The sequence below is a fragment of the Tamandua tetradactyla genome, chromosome 6, assembly GCF_023851605.1.
Source record: "Tamandua tetradactyla isolate mTamTet1 chromosome 6, mTamTet1.pri, whole genome shotgun sequence".
Taxonomy (NCBI): Eukaryota; Metazoa; Chordata; class Mammalia; order Pilosa; family Myrmecophagidae; genus Tamandua; species Tamandua tetradactyla.
The window spans coordinates 97,808,073-97,824,902 of record NC_135332.1 but is presented as its reverse complement, the minus strand read 5'-3'; the positions used below and the strand labels follow the sequence as shown (position 1 = coordinate 97,824,902).

Sequence of the window (16,830 nt, the reverse complement as noted above, 5' to 3'; positions counted from 1 at the left end):
TCCTATGTTTATATTCACTGTCATCAATGCCAAAGCCCCTCACCTGCCACCATGATTCCTAAAATTATATGAATGACATTTACTTTATTCCTAAAAGCTTAATAAAGTACTTGATTTAATTAATATTTAATTATTTCATCAGCTTGCCAATTGGTTAATTTATTATCAATGATCAATAAATAGACATTTAATTGATCATTAGATGACATTAAATAAAATAACACTAATTCCTAAAAATTGAAACCCCACATGTTGGAGCAAAAGAGTCTGCTTGGCTGCAGGTGCAACTCTCATCAAAAATCCAGAGCTAATGACTGAATTCTTCTTTTCAGAGAGTCATGATAAAAATTGTACTGAAGGTATGGTTTCCTGGATTCAGATTTACCTGACACTAATCCAAGTACTCCTTAGCTTGATTTAAAATAATAGTAATTTTTTTTAAAGAAAGCAATGGAAAGAGGAAGCAGAGAAGAAATTTAAGGCCTACCACTTAGTACCTCTCTATATATCTCTAGACATTCCTAAGCCATTAAAGAGAGTAGCATGCAGCTTAGCAGTACATTCTATTGGCAGATGTGAAAACAGTTCTGAAAATCCAGAATTGTGGGCAGGTGTAGTACTTTTGCATCAGTATTGTTGCCACATTCAGCATCCATATAATGTACAATTACTCTTGTTCATCCATTTCCTGATGAGCAGTGTAACTTGAAAAAGGAATAAATGTTCCTATGGCTACTTTAAAAGTAATTGAATTGAAGCCCAAGAAAGTATTGAATTGAAGCCTGAAAACCCCTGGCCAGCCTGTGCTGTTATGTGGTATGAAATTTAGGTTTCCTTATCCTCAGAACCCCACCTTCAGACCCTACCTTTTTGACTGGACCGTCCACTTGCCATTGGTCATTCAGTTTTCTTACCCCTCAGCTTCCCACCATTCAAAACAGAGCAGATAGTTTTTCTCAAGTTAGCTGGTTTCCAAGAACTTCTCACGTTATACTAGATTCTCATCTACCAGATTTGACCCAAACTAAGTCTTTGAATTTCTGGGTATGTGTACCTCTTGTCAAAAGGAGGAACATTTCAAAAATGGAAATAAAATGTGTACTAATTCAACTAGCAAAACATGGTGTGTTCGTTTGAAGCTGCTCTGTACCCCAGAAAAGTCACGTTCTTTAATCCGTTCTTCTGGGTGCCATCCTAATGTGATTAGGTTGTTTCAACTGAGGTGTGACCCATCCCATTCAAAGTGAACCTTAATCTTTTTACTGGAGGCCTTTATGAGAGGATAAAAGACAGAAAAACTCAGAGAGTTCAGAGAAGCTGAGAAATGAAGACACACTCACAGAAGCTGAGAGAAGTAGCCACTGTAACCAGAAGCTGAAAACTAGGAAACCCAGGAGAGAAGGACCAGCAGACATTGCCATGTGCCTTCCCATGTGACAGATGTGTCCCAGGTATCAGCAGGCTGTCTTCAGAGTCAAGGTATCGCCCTATTGATGTCTTAATTTGGACATTTTCATGGCCATAGAACTGTAGATTTGTAAGCTAATAAATCCCCATTGTGAAAACCAACTTATTTCTGGAAATTGCATTCCGGCAGCTTTAGCAAACAAAAACAGATGGCATTCTCAAATAAATATCATTTTCTTCCAAAGGAATTAACCATTCAAAAATAGTAAGAAAAATTGCCGTTTCTTAGGTAGTGCTGTGAAAATACTTCAAATGACTGTCTCATTTAAGCCACATATCAAGCCTAGGAACTAAGCATTGTTACCCTCAGTTTATATGCAATAAATGGACGGAAGTTCAGAAAAGTCATTTCATTTTCCCAAAGTTAAACAGCTTGCAGACATTACAAAATTGGACTTGGAAGCTCTATAATTTACCTAGCTCCCATGTTATTTCTTTGGTAACTATCAAACTACCTTTGATTACTTTTCATAACACCTCAACATCTAGCATGATAAAAAGATAGTGATTCATAAATCACACTCAGTCCCCATTATTCATATACCCTGGGACACTGAGAAGTCAAAAGACTCACCAAAATCACAGCAAGTTTTTATAAAGATTCTATACTCAGCTGCCTCTGAAGTCCCACTTTTGTCTTTTCTGGAATATTTTAGTATGAACACTTGATGGTCAGAGATTTTATCTGCCAATAACTCTAACTCTCCTTTTCAGTGTGATGTAATTTGTTACTTCTGTTCTAATTTAATTGACAAATTTCCCATTAAACTTATTGACAAAGTACTATAATACCCCTATCCTCAAGGGTTTTAAATCCAGATGAGTTATAAGTTCATAGGTAACTACAAATAAATAACAAGAGCTAAGATTCAACAGTTTTTGCAATCTGGCAGAAGCTATGTTGGGAGTTTTACATACACAAGTTCCTTTAATCCTCTTAGTAACTTTAGGAACTAGATTCTGTTATTATCTTCATTTCGTGCTCAAGGCACATCTTGGAAAGTTGAAATAAGTTACCTAGCATAAAGAAGAATGAAGCTAAAAAAGCAATCAAGAGCAAAGTACTGTGCAAGGTAAGAAATGCTGTGGTTCTGGAAAAACTTTCCGAAAGAAGTGGATTTCAAAGAATGGGTATAATTTTCAAGAAGAAATGAAATGTGTATGTTTAACCTACTTGGAAGTTAAAACCACAACCTAATTATGAGCACTTGGAAAAATATTTTTTATGGTAATACTGCAGGTAAACTAAGAACATGAAAGAAGATGAAGTTTCAACCTCAGAAATAATGAAGCGGAGATCAAAATTCTATTTAAAACTCTAAAATTCCTAATTTGTGGACTTAGACTTCACTATATTTTTCGTATATTTAAAATTATGAAATAATATAATCACAGAGAAATAGAGAGATAAGAAACACTTTTGCATCCATTTCCCAGATTGTGCAATTCTTTCATTTGTTTCAGGTATAAAAATATATGTATATATTTTCATATTTAACATGGTAGATACTGCCCACTGACAAAATATGCTACAGTTCGTTCATATTAGATCTGAATAATTGACAAATAAAAGAAGAGGGGTGGGCAGGCAATGATGGCTCAGTGACAGAGTTCTCACCTGCAATGCCAGAGATCTGGGTTCAATTCCCGGTGCCTGCCCATGTGAAAAAAAAAAAAAAAGAAGAAGAGGGGCATTTACAGCCTCAAAAATAATATAAAGGGAATTTGAAGAAAAGATACAATCACTTAGAAAGAAGAATATGGAAGAAAAACGTGATCCATGAATTAAACAAAGGTGATCGCTAAAAGATACAAGGTTAATTTGCCAAGGTTAATTTGCCAAGGCAGACCCAATACTTGATACCCAGTACTGTGTAGAACTAGAATATAATTAGCATACATTCTCTTAATAGATCACTTTGTTAGAAATATTGACACACTGTACAACTAGACCTCTGTAACTAGTCTATTAAGTTGTAATAAGTACTATCTCTTTATTGAACAAGATTATTTTGTTACAAAGCTACGGGTTAATGAGAGTGTTTGCAGACTCCCAGCTGATATAATGACACTTTTGGACTCTAATAACTTAGAATTTGCCATGATTCATTGAAATTTAACTTGGTCTTTCCTGTGAGAGTATTTGCTAGGGAAATTTTTAAAGTAAACAAAGGAAAGGTGTCGCCTGCTTAGACGTGGAGTTTATAAACAGGGAAAGCTCCCAGAAAACTGTGGAATACAAACATTGCCATTAAACCATAAATGTGAAAACAACTAGGACTTACCTCTTCTTATTATCATGTGATAATAGTATTAATAAAGAATATTACTATATATCTATGTCTGCCTCTACCTACCTACACCTTTATATTTACTAAGCAAAATAATCAAATGTATTCCTACCCTCCCTTTTCTGTTAGTCGAGTTACTCTCTGAACATAAAAGCAATAGAATTGTGTTTCTTTAATATAGTCTACATTTTAAATTTTTCATCAAATCAAGGTGACTTTCCCTCTAGGAAAGTGACCAGGGAAGGTCACATCAATTTTGTATATATATAAAATATAACAATGATACAGTCAATAAAATATGCCCATCTTTTTGCAAATACAATTCTAAATTTATTTCATCCACATACACATTTCTCTTATACCTTTCTTGAATATATATATATATATAGCTATCCATATCTTTATAGATGTGTATTTTGCAAAATTGCTACATAACGGTCCATACCAAAGAATTCAATCAGATGGGTGGTTTCTTGTGTATAATCAATATAGAATACAGATATTTTATGAGCCGATTACTTCGCTCACTGGTTGATTGAACTTGTTTTGGTATTTTTATTAGGCAGAGAATCTTAGCTTGGGCTAATGAGAATCTTCTGAAACTAGAAAGTGGTTATAGCTGCACCAAGGACACCACCTTGAATATTTTCAAATGGCTGAAATGGCGGATTTCATGTTATCTGCATTTTATCACAATTAAAAACAAGGACAGGGTATTTTATTCTGTTCTGCAGGCAGAAGACACTTAATTCAGTTTTTCCGTCCCCCCACCGTCACCTTTTTAAAAAAAATGTTTATCTTCCTTTATTTTTTCCTTGCAGTGAGTGGTATCTGGTCTGAGGTCGATAGCACCTAATTTAAAACCTAATTATAGACCATAGTTTAGAAAATCCTTCCAAGAGGACTGGGAAGCTTGGTCGTTTTCCGGAAGACTGGAAGCAATTTAGCATCTCCCTGTTTGTGGGAATTTGGCTGATGATAGTAACTTTCTTGTGTATCATTGAGCTCCCATCAGGCCAAAAAAATCAGACAGGAGACACTGTCGGCCCTGGACCGCCCTGCAGACACACGTCCCCAGCGGGCCGACCCTCCCTCCCGGGCTCTCTAGACGACACATAAACAAGTGTTTCTGACAGAAAAGCCAGTGGCTCCAGGTCCTGACGATAGCACATGCTAACAAAGCAGGGAAGTCGAGACTCCGGTTTATTTACAAAGCCTACGTGCTAGAAATGACAGAGATAAAGCCGTTCCCAGGAGGCGCTAGCCCGGCGATGCTCTCCCTCTCTCCTGTCTCCAAGAGAGAATACAGGCTGAAAAGAGCTGGCTCAGAGAAGCCAGCAGAAAAGCAGGAACTCACTGCTTAGCCTTGCTCCAGAGTCACGAGATAATTCAAACTGTAGCCCACATGGAATGATACTCTAAAAACTCTGGAGGCTCATCTCCTCCCTCTACAGCTCATCCCAGTACATTTCTTCCTTCTTTTGCATGCATTTGTTAAAATGCAAATAACCTAAGAGTGCCAACACTTTAGACTTCATCAAGGATGCAAAGATAACCCTGCTGCTGTGTCCTGGTGGACAGTGGGGAGCTCAGTGCTCTTTTCCTTTCACAGGGCTCCAGGCCCATGAGTTAACATTTTTTTTTAAAAAGGTGACGGTGGGGGGACTGAAGAACTGAATTAAGTGTCTTCTGCCTGCAGAACAGAATAAAATACCCTGTCCTTGTTTTTAATTGTGGTAAAATGCAGATAACATGAAATCCGCCATTTCAGCCATTTGAAAATATTCAAGGTGGTGTCCTTGGTGCAGCTATAACCACTTTCCAGTTCCAGAAGATTCTCATCTGGTCAAAAATTTACATGGAAAAGATTTGGGAAGCTGAGTCTTGAAAGACTAAACTCCAAAGGAGATCCTCCCAAGAGCCTTAGGCCTTAGGCTCCTGTATATACACGTCTGTCACATAGCCCCATATTTTGTGCATGTGGTCCAAAGTTTCCTTTGGTAGATAGATGAGAAGTAGACTTAGCTCTACCCACACTTTGCCTGAAGTCACTCGTCAATTGCTTTGTGACAAGCTTTGTGTTGGGTACTGTAATAAAATCATGACTAGAACAAGGTCCCTGAGTTTGAGCTCTTGAGGGACGGAGACAAGTAGAGAGGTGAGAAATGGAGGTGTGATGTGGGGTGGTGTGATCAGGGACACCCCTCAAGAGCCCAGGGAGGGCCAGCTCCCCTAACTGGAAGCTTGGCCAGTGGAGCCAAGGGCTGTGGAACATCCCCATGGGTGCTTTCTCTGAGTCTGCTCAGCTGCTTGACCTTTGCCTCCCAAACTCTGGATCCTGAAGATTTGAAATTAATGAGAGGAGAGTAACTAGAAACCCTCAGGCCACTTCAAAGAGTGATTTTAAATATGAAAACTTAAATTTTTATTTGTTCAGTAAGTCAAATTCTCAACTCACAATTAAAGTCCCAGAAATAGCCCCTTTGCCTTTTTCCACTTACAAAAAAAAACAAACATCCAGCTCTCTTGATTTTCAGATTCTAGCTGTGGAAAAGAAGAAAAGGAAAAGGAAGGGGAAGAGAAGGAGGAGGAGGGTGAAGAAAAGGAGGAAAGGAAGGAGAGGGGGAGGAAGGGGGAAGGAGAAGGAGGATGTGGAGAATAGTGAAGAGGGAAGAGAAGGATGGGGAGAGAAGGAAAGGGAGGGAGAGAGGGGAGGGGGTGGAGGAAGAGAAAGAGGGGGAGGAGCAGAGGGACCACCAAAGTAGTGACCTCGCACAAAATTTCTCTCCATTACTCAAAATTCTTCTTACACTCAAAGAGAACTAACATATAATAAGTCCTTAGGCCATGAATAGATTTCTCATATAAAGCTTACATCAAAATCCCGAGTCCACGGGAATAGATGTCATCCACATTAATCTATGGATAAGGAGAGAGACACTCAGAGAGGTGAATGGTTTGCTGAGTTGACACAGCCAATAAGTGGCAGGCGCAACGTGACATTTCCTACAGTATCCCACTGCCCTCAGCAAGCTAAATTAGATGAGTTTAGAACAGAACATGGGTTCTTGGGAAATGGTTTCCATGGCTACACTAAGCTTCAGCTCCCCTAAATGAAACTGAAATGTATGTGCTCCTATCTGGTCTGTCCCCCGGGCCTGATCACCATTCCTTCTTCTTTTGACCCCACACCCCCAAATCCTGACCTTCCTGCCTCCAATCTGGGTCGGCCTCTCCATCCCCACATCTTTGTTTCAGGTAGGGCCCTGGTCTCCGTGGACTGTTCCGTTGCCCTTCCACTGACAGAACAAAGGATTGTGTCTCTTTCAAACTTCTCTGGGGACCCCGTTTGCTACAGGAAGCAAACACAAATGTGAACAAATGTCCTAAAACGTTTTTGGAGCAAGCTAGAAATGAACAGGTGAGGTCCTCAACCGTTTGGCAACAACCTGCCTTTTCTACCTCGTTTTTACATTTCTTGCCCCTTCCCCTCTTCTCATTTAACTCTAAGTTTCTTGTCTTTCTTTCCCACTAAAACGCAAGTTTCTAGATTCAGCCTTATTAACCTTTCTGTTCCCACAGGTCCAGTACCAGGCTCCTACTAAGTGCTCAGTAACTTTGTTGAATGCAGATCAGTACGCATTTAAAATCTCTGAGATTCAGAATCCAGAGTCTCCGTGAGTGAAATAAATGCAGCCAACTGGAGACAGCTTTGCTTTGGGAATTTTAGGATACAGCTTTGACACCCTCTTTACTTACAAAATAGTATTTTAAAAGATGCCCAGGATTCCGATTGCTAATGTTCACTGTCGTGTCAGGGACGTGACTGTTATTCTGTGGCTTCTGGTGTGGAAACTTCAGAAACTTTGGAGGCCACTCCGAGTTGAGGAGAGACTGAATGCATCCCAACAGAGAGCAGCCACACACCCCTCATTCCTTCCCTGAGCCCTCAAATCTTGTAGACAGTGTAAATCAGCTCCACTGATTTACACAAAAGCCTGCTAGCTCCAGTTTCACTTCCTGTTTCCTCTTCTCTTTTCCCTCTGTCCTTGTTCTCTTTCTCCACCTTTACTTCTGTGTTATATATCCATTTCACCTATCTTCTCTTTCTTCCTCTTCTCTCACCCCCATTTAGACTGGTGAGCCCAGTGCAAACAGCATTGTTTGCAGAACCCAGAGGGCTGGGCCACCCTAAAGGACACACTTAACTTCTCTGAACCTCAGTATCCTCATCTATTTAAAAAGTCATTCTAACAGCATCCTTGCTATGTTCCTCTTACTGTCCCAAGCTTCTCTCCTTCTTTGCCCTCATTTATATTTTTCATTATTTCATGTTATGAATTTATGTCAGCCACCCAACCATTTATTTTTAATGAAGTAATCAATAAATATACAAAATAAGCTTTTCAGAGTTAAAAGGTTTTAATTAGTTAAATTTGTAGTGTGCCTAGCAAATGTTAGCTCCCTTTCTGTTGTAGTCATCTTCCCAGCTCTCGGACAATATTAAGTATTTACTTATTTCACAAAGCTATTATAACAACTAAAGGAAATAATATGTGAGAAATGTATATGAAGTTATCTTTATTTCTTGTCAAAAAGCTTTCTTCCTCTGCTCTCCTTTTTTCTTTTTCTCCCTCTTTTTGCTATGCCTTCAATATCTTGTCCTTCATAGTTCTTGCATTCTACCATGGACCAGTGATGTTACTAGCCATTAACCTATACCCAGTGCTTATTCTATGATGGGCAAAGTTGTAAGCACTTTCCAGATACCAACTTGTTTAATCCTGCAAAGGAATCACTTGAGGATCTTCTGAAGGATCACTATTTGTGCCCCCATTTGTACCAGTATGTCAAAAACAAGGCAATCTCACCCCCAAGAGAACCTCTTTTGTTGCTCAGATGTGACCTTTCTCTCTCTAAGCCAACTTGGCAAGTGAACTCACTGCCCTGTCTCCTACATAGGACATGACTCCAAGGGGTGTAAATCTTTCTGGCAATGTGGGACAGAAATCCTGGGATGAGCCAGGACCTGGTATCAAGGGATTGAGAAAGCTTTATTGACCAAAAGGGGGAAGAGAGAAATGAGGCAAAATAAACTTTCAGTGACTGAGTGCTTTCAAAGACAGTCAAGAGGTTATCTGGAGGTTATTCTTATGCATTATTTGGATATCCCTTTATAATTTATAGTGTATTCAAGTGGATGGAGAGAAGTACCTGAAACTGTTGAGCCGTGTTCCAGTGGCCTTGATTCTTGAAGATGATTGTATAAAGACACAGCATTTGCAGTGTGACTGTGTGATTGTAGGAGCCTTGTGTCTGATGCTCCTTTTATCCAGTGTATGGACAGATAAGTCAAAAAATATGGATTAAAAATAAATAAATAATAGAGGGGACAAAGGCTAAAATAAATTGGGTAGATGGAAATACTAGAGATCAATGAGAGGGAGGGATAAGGTATATGGTATGTATGAGATTTTTCTTTTTTCTTTTTATTTCTTTTTCTGGACTGATGTGAATGTTCTAAAAAAATAGGATCGTAGTGATGAATATACAACTATGTGATGATATTGTGAGCCACTGATTGTACACCATGCATGGAATGTACGTATGTGAAGATTTCTCGATAAAAATATTTTAAAAAGAAAATAAAACCAAAGGACTTCCTTTTAATAACTTACCCAATGTCTCACACATTTATTTTACTTTTTTTTGAGTAAGAACGGTTACAGCTTGTTTCATTTTACTGTATCTCCCCACATCTTTGTTTTTTGCTGTAATTTATTTAATGTATTCTGTTTTCTGCATGAAAATTCCTTTTTCATTTTTTATTTACTACTTTGTATACTAAGAATTTCACAATTCTGGTGTAAAAATAATAAAATTCAAATAGCACAAGATTGGAAGAATAACAGACACTTTAGCTACCAGGAAAAAAAAAGTGGCTATCCATTTTGATGTAACTTTTTCTCTTTATCTTAAGGAGTTTCAGTCATAATCCATAGGTTAAAGCTCTAATGGCTGATGAGATCCTTTCCTGGGGATTGAATCTGACAACTCAAGGAGAAGCTGAGAAGCCCCACATACTGAGCTGAAAGCCAACTGGTCAACCACCAACAGGAAACATCTCAGACCTGGGCTGGGATTAGCTCAGTAAGCAGAAAACAGACTGGTGCGTGTCCTCACTGCTGCTTTCCTTTCTCTCTTTCTTCATTTTTATGAACTGAACAGCTTTTCATGCAGTATCCACTGGGCTAGGTGAGCCATCGGCCTCTCTCCAGAGAAAGGACTTTGGCTTGGAATTCCTGGGTCCTTGGTAGAGAATATTGTGTCTCCCACCTCATCTATAGCCCCAGCCTAGCCCTAACCCTGTAATGAAGATAGTCCATTTCAGGTAGAGAAGCAGCTGAAAAAACACTAAAGCTATGTCTGATTGTACAGCCTTTCCATCTCAGAATTGATCCCCTTGCCCTCACAGCACCGGGCTTAACTGTGACCTCATGGGCTCTCCCCCTAGAACCCAGGCTGCGGGGACTAACTCAGAGGAGATTTTTAAGTGGGACCTTTTATTATGCAGAATTGCAATAAATAAACACTCAGAGGAAAGACAAGGCCTATGCACATCATACATCATCAGTGTAATTTGAAATTTGGAGACACAGCTGTCTACGCTGAAGAATTTATTTGTAATTAGGTTTCATAGTTTAAGATTCTCATAGAGCTACGAAGGTCTTCTTACAAGTAAGCCTCTGTGAGACTTCAGGGGTGAGATAAGAGTGATTTGTGATTAGCATCTTTAGGCTTCAGGAGCATGTGCCTGGGCAAAAAGCAATTGACTTGCTTAAAAGGAGGAAACGTTGTTATCTTATTGATCCTATTAAATTGGTTAGCAAACTTCTCCTTAAATTGGTAGGCTGTACACAGATAAAGTTTTGTTTAGCCCCCTACAAATTAACCAGACTCCAAATAGGTAGGATCTTTACTAAGAAATATGCATTATGCTCCAACCATCGTTTCTGGTCATAGCAAGTATATAGAAGTGGAACAGGATTCGATCCTTAGTCAACTACTTAAGTCTGAGTTGTTTTGTTTTGTTTTGTTTTTTACATGAGCAGGCACCGGGAATCGAACCTGGGAAGTCTGAGTTTTAAACGCAGTGAGTGAAAAGCTTGAAAGCTCATTGCACAGAATAGAGTAGATGCTAAATAAATTTCAGTCCTGATGAAAGCAATGTCGATGGAGGGAAAGAGGAGGGAAAGAAGGAGGATGGGGAAAGGGAGGAGGACAAAAAGAGGTGATATTTATGTATGTTCTTAAACCATAAACCGAAAGTAGGAAAACTACTTGCCAGACTCATTACATTTTTGTCTTGTCAGACTCATGACTCATGACATTTTTGACCAAAACGGTTTTCCAAATGTAGAGCATAGACCCTTTTAGATTATGAGGAATCCTAAAAGCATTTTTAAATTCAAGGTATCTAAAAATAAATCTAAATACACATATTAGGATTAAGACATATAACATTTTTATATGGTTAACACAGTTATCAGATAAGGTTATCCAAATGAGGCATCATAAATATTGAATGGAAATATTATGTGATATTGTAATTCTAGAATGCTAAAAATCTGTAAAATAATTACTTTTATAAAGTTCACCCAAAATTCTAACTTTAGAAGTCTAAGATTACCCTTACATGAAAAATTAAATTCTAAAGGCAAGTAGCTATTTAATTTTCACTTCTTCATAAGCATAAATGTATCTTTTTGAAAATCTTATAAAGATACAACAACAGTAACAAGACAAGTAAAAGCAGAAAAACTTTCTGATGACTACTTTATTTTTTACTATTTTTTTAGCAGCATGTTGCTCCAGATAGCTGGGTGATTACATACCCCCTCATGTGTTTCCCCTTCATGTTTATTTTGGAAAGATGGCAGGTTATTTTGAAAGAAAGGAAGAAAAAACAGACTACAGAGGAAATGGAGTTGCCTTGTCTCTCACAGGGCAACGGATTGCTAAAATTACCAGCCTTTAAGAAAGAGAACAGTAAATTCATTTACTTTGCACATTTTTTCCTAAATTTTCAAAAGACTTATTACAAGGTCATATGTCCATGGTACTGAGGAGAACCTGAGCCAAAAAAAATTCAAGGGGGGCCTTAATTTGAAGAATTTTCCCCAAAGCACCAAACCAATGTCAGGGGAACATTATTCTTGAGCTTTAGCTATCAAACAAATCTTTCTCCTAAAATTTTCCAGACTAATCCAGCTTTATAGCTTATGATAGCACTCATTAATCAGAGAGGTTAGATAACAATATAAAAAATATGGTACAAAGATTTCAAGTCAAAGTTTAAATTCCAGTTAATATTCCTGCTTAGTCACTGGATTTAATTGCAGCATTGATTGAGCCAGTCAATAAACAAAAATGTACTAGACACTCACTATGTGCCACAAACCATCCCAGGGATTCAAAAGTAAATAAAAATGTCCCTGCCCTACCATGCTCCTAGTTTGCACATGTGGCTTAGATAAGGCTGTAGAAATCTTGATAAGTATCAATCGAGAACTGATGCCTCTATAAAATTAGCAACTCTCCAGAACTCACTGAGTGCATTTCTAAAAATAGTGGGTTTTATCTTTCTGAAAAGGAGAAAGGTTTTACACTGATTTACCTCTGAAAACAGTGTCCTTCCAACAATGAAAAATGTCTACTGTACAACGTTATTTTAATTGTGTCTCTGCAGGAAGGAAGAAGTACAGAATGACCAAGAAGTTAGTTGTAATCAATGACCTCTTCCAGGATACCTTGAACTTTCTTTTGTTGATGGGGCCTTCCAAAAGCACATAGGGAGTCAAACCCTTCTGGCTTACACCCATTTTAAACATCGCTTGATGGCATGATGGGACAGGGCATTATCAGATGACCCTGTGCTCATGCACAAACACAACCACTATCAGGCACAGACAGGCCAGAATCTGGCAAAACCTTGATGAAACAGAAATAAACACAATGTGTAGTGCATATTAATAAACTCAGGCGTTCTGGCACATGCTAGCATTACAAGCACCCTCAAAAGGAAAGTGCGGGAAGGCTAGATTTCCTTGTGCAAATCTTACCATCTCTATAAACAAGGAGATAAAAGGGAAAGAGGGGACTCTTTTGAAATGGTGTATCTCTTCTTCAATCTTGGAAATAACAACTCCCCTCTTAAGAGCTAATCGTTTCCGTAATGTGTCATTTTCTCAGGGGAGGGACCGATGTACAGTCATACTCTTGCCCTCCGCCTGGGAGCTTATTTATGGAATGGTGATTGGAAAGTGAGCTAGGATAGAGCTTCTCAAACCCCAATTTGCAGTCTACTTCCAGTTCCAGGAAAAAGTTTTTACCGATTAAAGCAAGATGAAAAACAAGGACACTGGAATGGATTTTTCACCAATGTTTACCATTATATTTATCTATTTTTGAAAAGGAATATATGTACTTCAAAAAGAGTAAAAGACTTTTCAATGGAAAGTAAGCCCCCCTCTTCCCCAGTCATTCTTGGTAATCATCCATTATTATGAGTTATTTAGTTCTCATCAGGCGTAACATATGAGCATTTATCTTTTTTTATTTTTTCACACATTGTTCTGCACCTTACCTTTTTTTGTTTGTTTAATTTAATTTATTCTGGGCACCTTTGTCAGTTATGCATAGAGCTACCTCATTCTGAAAACTTCAAAGTGGTCATGTGTTTGTCCTTTCTCTGATTCCACATTGGTGATATAAATGAAGCTTTTGTGAAATAAAAAAAGCTTTTACTTGGCAAAATAAAAAGTTGACCATCCATTTCTGCATGTACACAATACATTCCACCCCAGACACACTCCAAACTCCCCGCAGGTTTTATTTTAATTTTAATAGTTCATAAAATCTAAAACTTTGAGCATCACTGCCTTAGACTGTCTGATTCTTCAATGTTCAATAGAACATTGGACTTGGGAGTCAGACAACCCAAAAATAAAGGTTAATGATAAAGTAATTTTCAAACCCCTATTTTAATTTTTAACTTTAATATATGTAATATATATATATATCATTCTTAAGAATCAACATGCTACCCCAAATGTTTAGATTTCTATCAAAGGATAAACTGATGCTAATAGAATTTGACTCTGTTATCCAGGGCGATTTTATTAGTATGCAGGAAGGCTAACATTCATTTGGATGCAGCAAAATTAAGAGGCACTACAAACCCCAGCATTAAATACATTTTAGATTTTACTTTAAAACATAAGCCAAGATAAATTTTTGAATAATTAACACAAAGACTAAAATACATTTAAAACGGTAAATGTAAAAAAATTAAACAATTTCAAAGCATTTTGGTCAAGCAGGTTAGGTCAGGTTAAAATACCAGAAGATAATTCAACATACGTATTTTTTAATTTTCATAGTTTTGAAGCTTTTTTGGTATATATAATATTCAGTAACTCTATATATCTACTCAAAAGAGTGTCTATATTGAGATAAGATAATTATTTGGTCAAATCTGATCTGCTACAGATCCTTCTTTGGTCTAGAAACTAAAACTAAAAACTATTCTAAAAGTTTCCTTCACCCCAACCTATCCCTCTAGTTAGTCCTCTTTTCCCCTTTATTTGATCATGAAACTTCTTGGAGCAGCTCCAGCCACTGCCTCCACTTCCTTGTTCCCGCCCATCTTCTGAAACTGTCACTACACTATTCACCAGTTGTCCCACTGTTAACAAATAGCATGACCCTTTCTCCATCTCTAAGCTCCTGTACCCTCTAGGTTTTGACTCCCCTTGTTGGGACTCGGGCATAGATACTTTAGCAATGTGTATGTTTCTTGTTGGATTTCTACATACCAATGACTTCATTTCTTCTAGTCTTGTTGGCTCTTTTTCCACCTGCTGCTCCAAAACACCATCATTCTCAAGAACTTTCTTCCTGTACACCTATCTGTAAGACCTGCTGGCATAAAACTTTATCCACAGGATGACCTTACCCACACCCATGGCTCCAACTCTCATCTCCATGCCAATGGCCACCCATGGTATACTTTAATTCTGGAATGCTTTCATGAGTTCCAGCTTCCATGTCCAACCCACAAGTTGCTGAACATACGTGCCTGACAAGCCTTCAGTGAACATGTGCACCTGATGAGTGTTCAGAGAGCAGGTGTACCTGATGAGGCCTCATGACCATGTGCACCTGATGAGCCCTCATGAACAGGTGTACCTGATGAACCCTCGTGAACAGGTGTACCTGATGAGCCCTCATGACCATGTGCACCTGATGAGCCCTCATGAACAGGTGTACCTGATGAACCCTCGTGAACAGGTGTACCTGATGAGCCCTTGTGAACAAGTGTACCTGATGAGCCCCCATGAACAGGTGTAACGGATGAGTCCTCTGTGACCTCAAACTCAACCTTTACTTCACAGATCCCTTCCCACTCCCCTCAGCCACGACCCCACAGTCAGCTGTGGTCTTCCCCGCCCAATCACACGGCACTCTGTCAGCACCCAAGTCATGACAAGTCCTCCTTTGCGGTCCTCCATTCTTGTAGTTAGAAAGCCAGGTACTGCATTGAGTATTCAGAAAGAGAGAAGCTGAAAAGGTCAAGCTGCTACCAATCAACAGCAGAAAGAACATTTATACCTGTAATTGGGAAAAGTCTTATTAAAATGTGGAGTGCCCTCTATTAGGAGCACAACTGTCTTGATTGTGATTGTCCTTTAAAAGCAAACCCATATATATGAGTTTTTTCTTTTCTATTTTTATTTCTTTTTCTGGAGTGATGCAAATATTCTAAAAAATGATCATGGTGATGAATATACAACTATGTGATGATATTGTACAACACGTATGGAATGTTTGTATGTTAAGAATGGTTGTGTTTGTATGTTGCTTTGTCAATAAAAACATTTTTTTAAATCTTCTAAATAAGTATTTCTTAACTGTGACCATTAGAATAATGGATACACTCTTCCCATTTTAAAGTGTGTTTTATAACCAAATCACACACAGTTGAAGCCTTTTTATTATGAGCATATTACTTTTTTTGTTTTTTCTACGTAACAGCAAAACTAAGTGAATGTTAATGTCAAACAAAACAAATAACAATATGTAATATTTTTTTTTTAAAAAAGCAAACTGGTTAGAAAAACTGAAGACAGCCAAGAAAGCCAGCGTGCATGGACTGATAATAAACAAGCCGAACCCATCAGTGGTTCCATCTGTAACTTCTATCAGGAAGGGTTATAGATGGTCAAAAGCTATTTTAGGAAACAGTTAAAATAGCAAAAAGGACATCTCTGATTTCTCAAAGATTCCATGGGACTGCCAATGGCCTGTGTTCCAAAATGTTTTTTTTTCCCGTGTGATTTCACCTGCTAAAAAAGTATACTGTGTAGGAAAAAAGCAAAGAAGAAAAGTTAAAGATAGCTACAATTAATAACAGCTACCATTTATTGACAGCCTACGTTGAACCCAACTATAACTAAGCCCTTTACATGCCTCACAAAATCTCATGAGGAAGATATGATCATACCCATTTTACAAATTAAGGAAGCAGTTCAGAGAGGTTAGGTCATTCCTACCAGGTCACACAGGTCAACTAAGAAGCAGACCTAGAATTCAAACGAAGGTCCTTCTATTTTTGATCTACACCTTTCCACTATCCCCAGAAGGGTGATTCTGTAAAGATGTCATCTGTCCTTATTAAGGAATTCTAGGCCTTAAAGCTATAAATTTATTAGCTGATGCTCCAGGAGTCATTAATTATATGGATAATATGTATATAGAGAAAAACACTTAAAGCGGTTTCCTAATTTGTTCCAATCATTTAACACTATATTTAATTGTAGAAAACTACAATGGATGAAAAGTCTCAAATTGTGAAGAAAAAAAAACTGGCCATATAGAAATCATATTGATGATTTTTATATGAAAAATCATCACATTTCCCAGCTGTAAACTTAGTAGAGTCGTTTAGCTTTTCTCTTTTTGTCACCCTCCACACTAAATAACTACCAACCTATCCTTTCTCTAAAGTGCT

At 38.0% G+C, this 16,830-nt stretch overlaps 2 long non-coding RNA genes across 13 annotated transcripts in view; one reads left to right on the top strand and one right to left on the bottom strand.

Annotated features, from left to right (window-relative positions):
• Window positions 1-14,862, bottom strand: part of LOC143688628 (uncharacterized) — a 67,665-nt gene extending 52,803 nt beyond the window's left edge. For 6 of the 9 annotated variants that reach the window (XR_013178175.1, XR_013178174.1, XR_013178176.1 and 3 more), the window contains exon 1: window positions 6,965-7,050. This is a non-coding gene — a long non-coding RNA (uncharacterized LOC143688628). Of the gene's footprint in view, window positions 1-6,633; window positions 6,800-6,964; window positions 7,051-14,635 lie in introns of those variants that run through there. The other 3 variants (XR_013178183.1, XR_013178180.1, XR_013178182.1) reach the window with 3 other exon arrangements.
• LOC143688629 (uncharacterized) lies at window positions 6,835-13,563 on the top strand. 4 transcript variants are annotated; one of them, XR_013178188.1, is made up of 5 exons: window positions 6,851-7,179; window positions 7,341-7,435; window positions 8,431-8,619; window positions 9,739-9,927; window positions 12,508-13,563. It is a non-coding gene; the product is annotated as an uncharacterized LOC143688629 (long non-coding RNA). The 4 variants fall into 4 exon arrangements; XR_013178187.1 differs by lacking the exons at window positions 7,341-7,435; window positions 8,431-8,619 and having other exon boundaries at window positions 6,835-6,888; window positions 7,021-7,179; XR_013178186.1 differs by lacking the exons at window positions 7,341-7,435; window positions 8,431-8,619 and having other exon boundaries at window positions 6,844-6,884; window positions 7,017-7,179.
• Window positions 14,863-16,830: the final 1,968 nt, after the last annotated feature.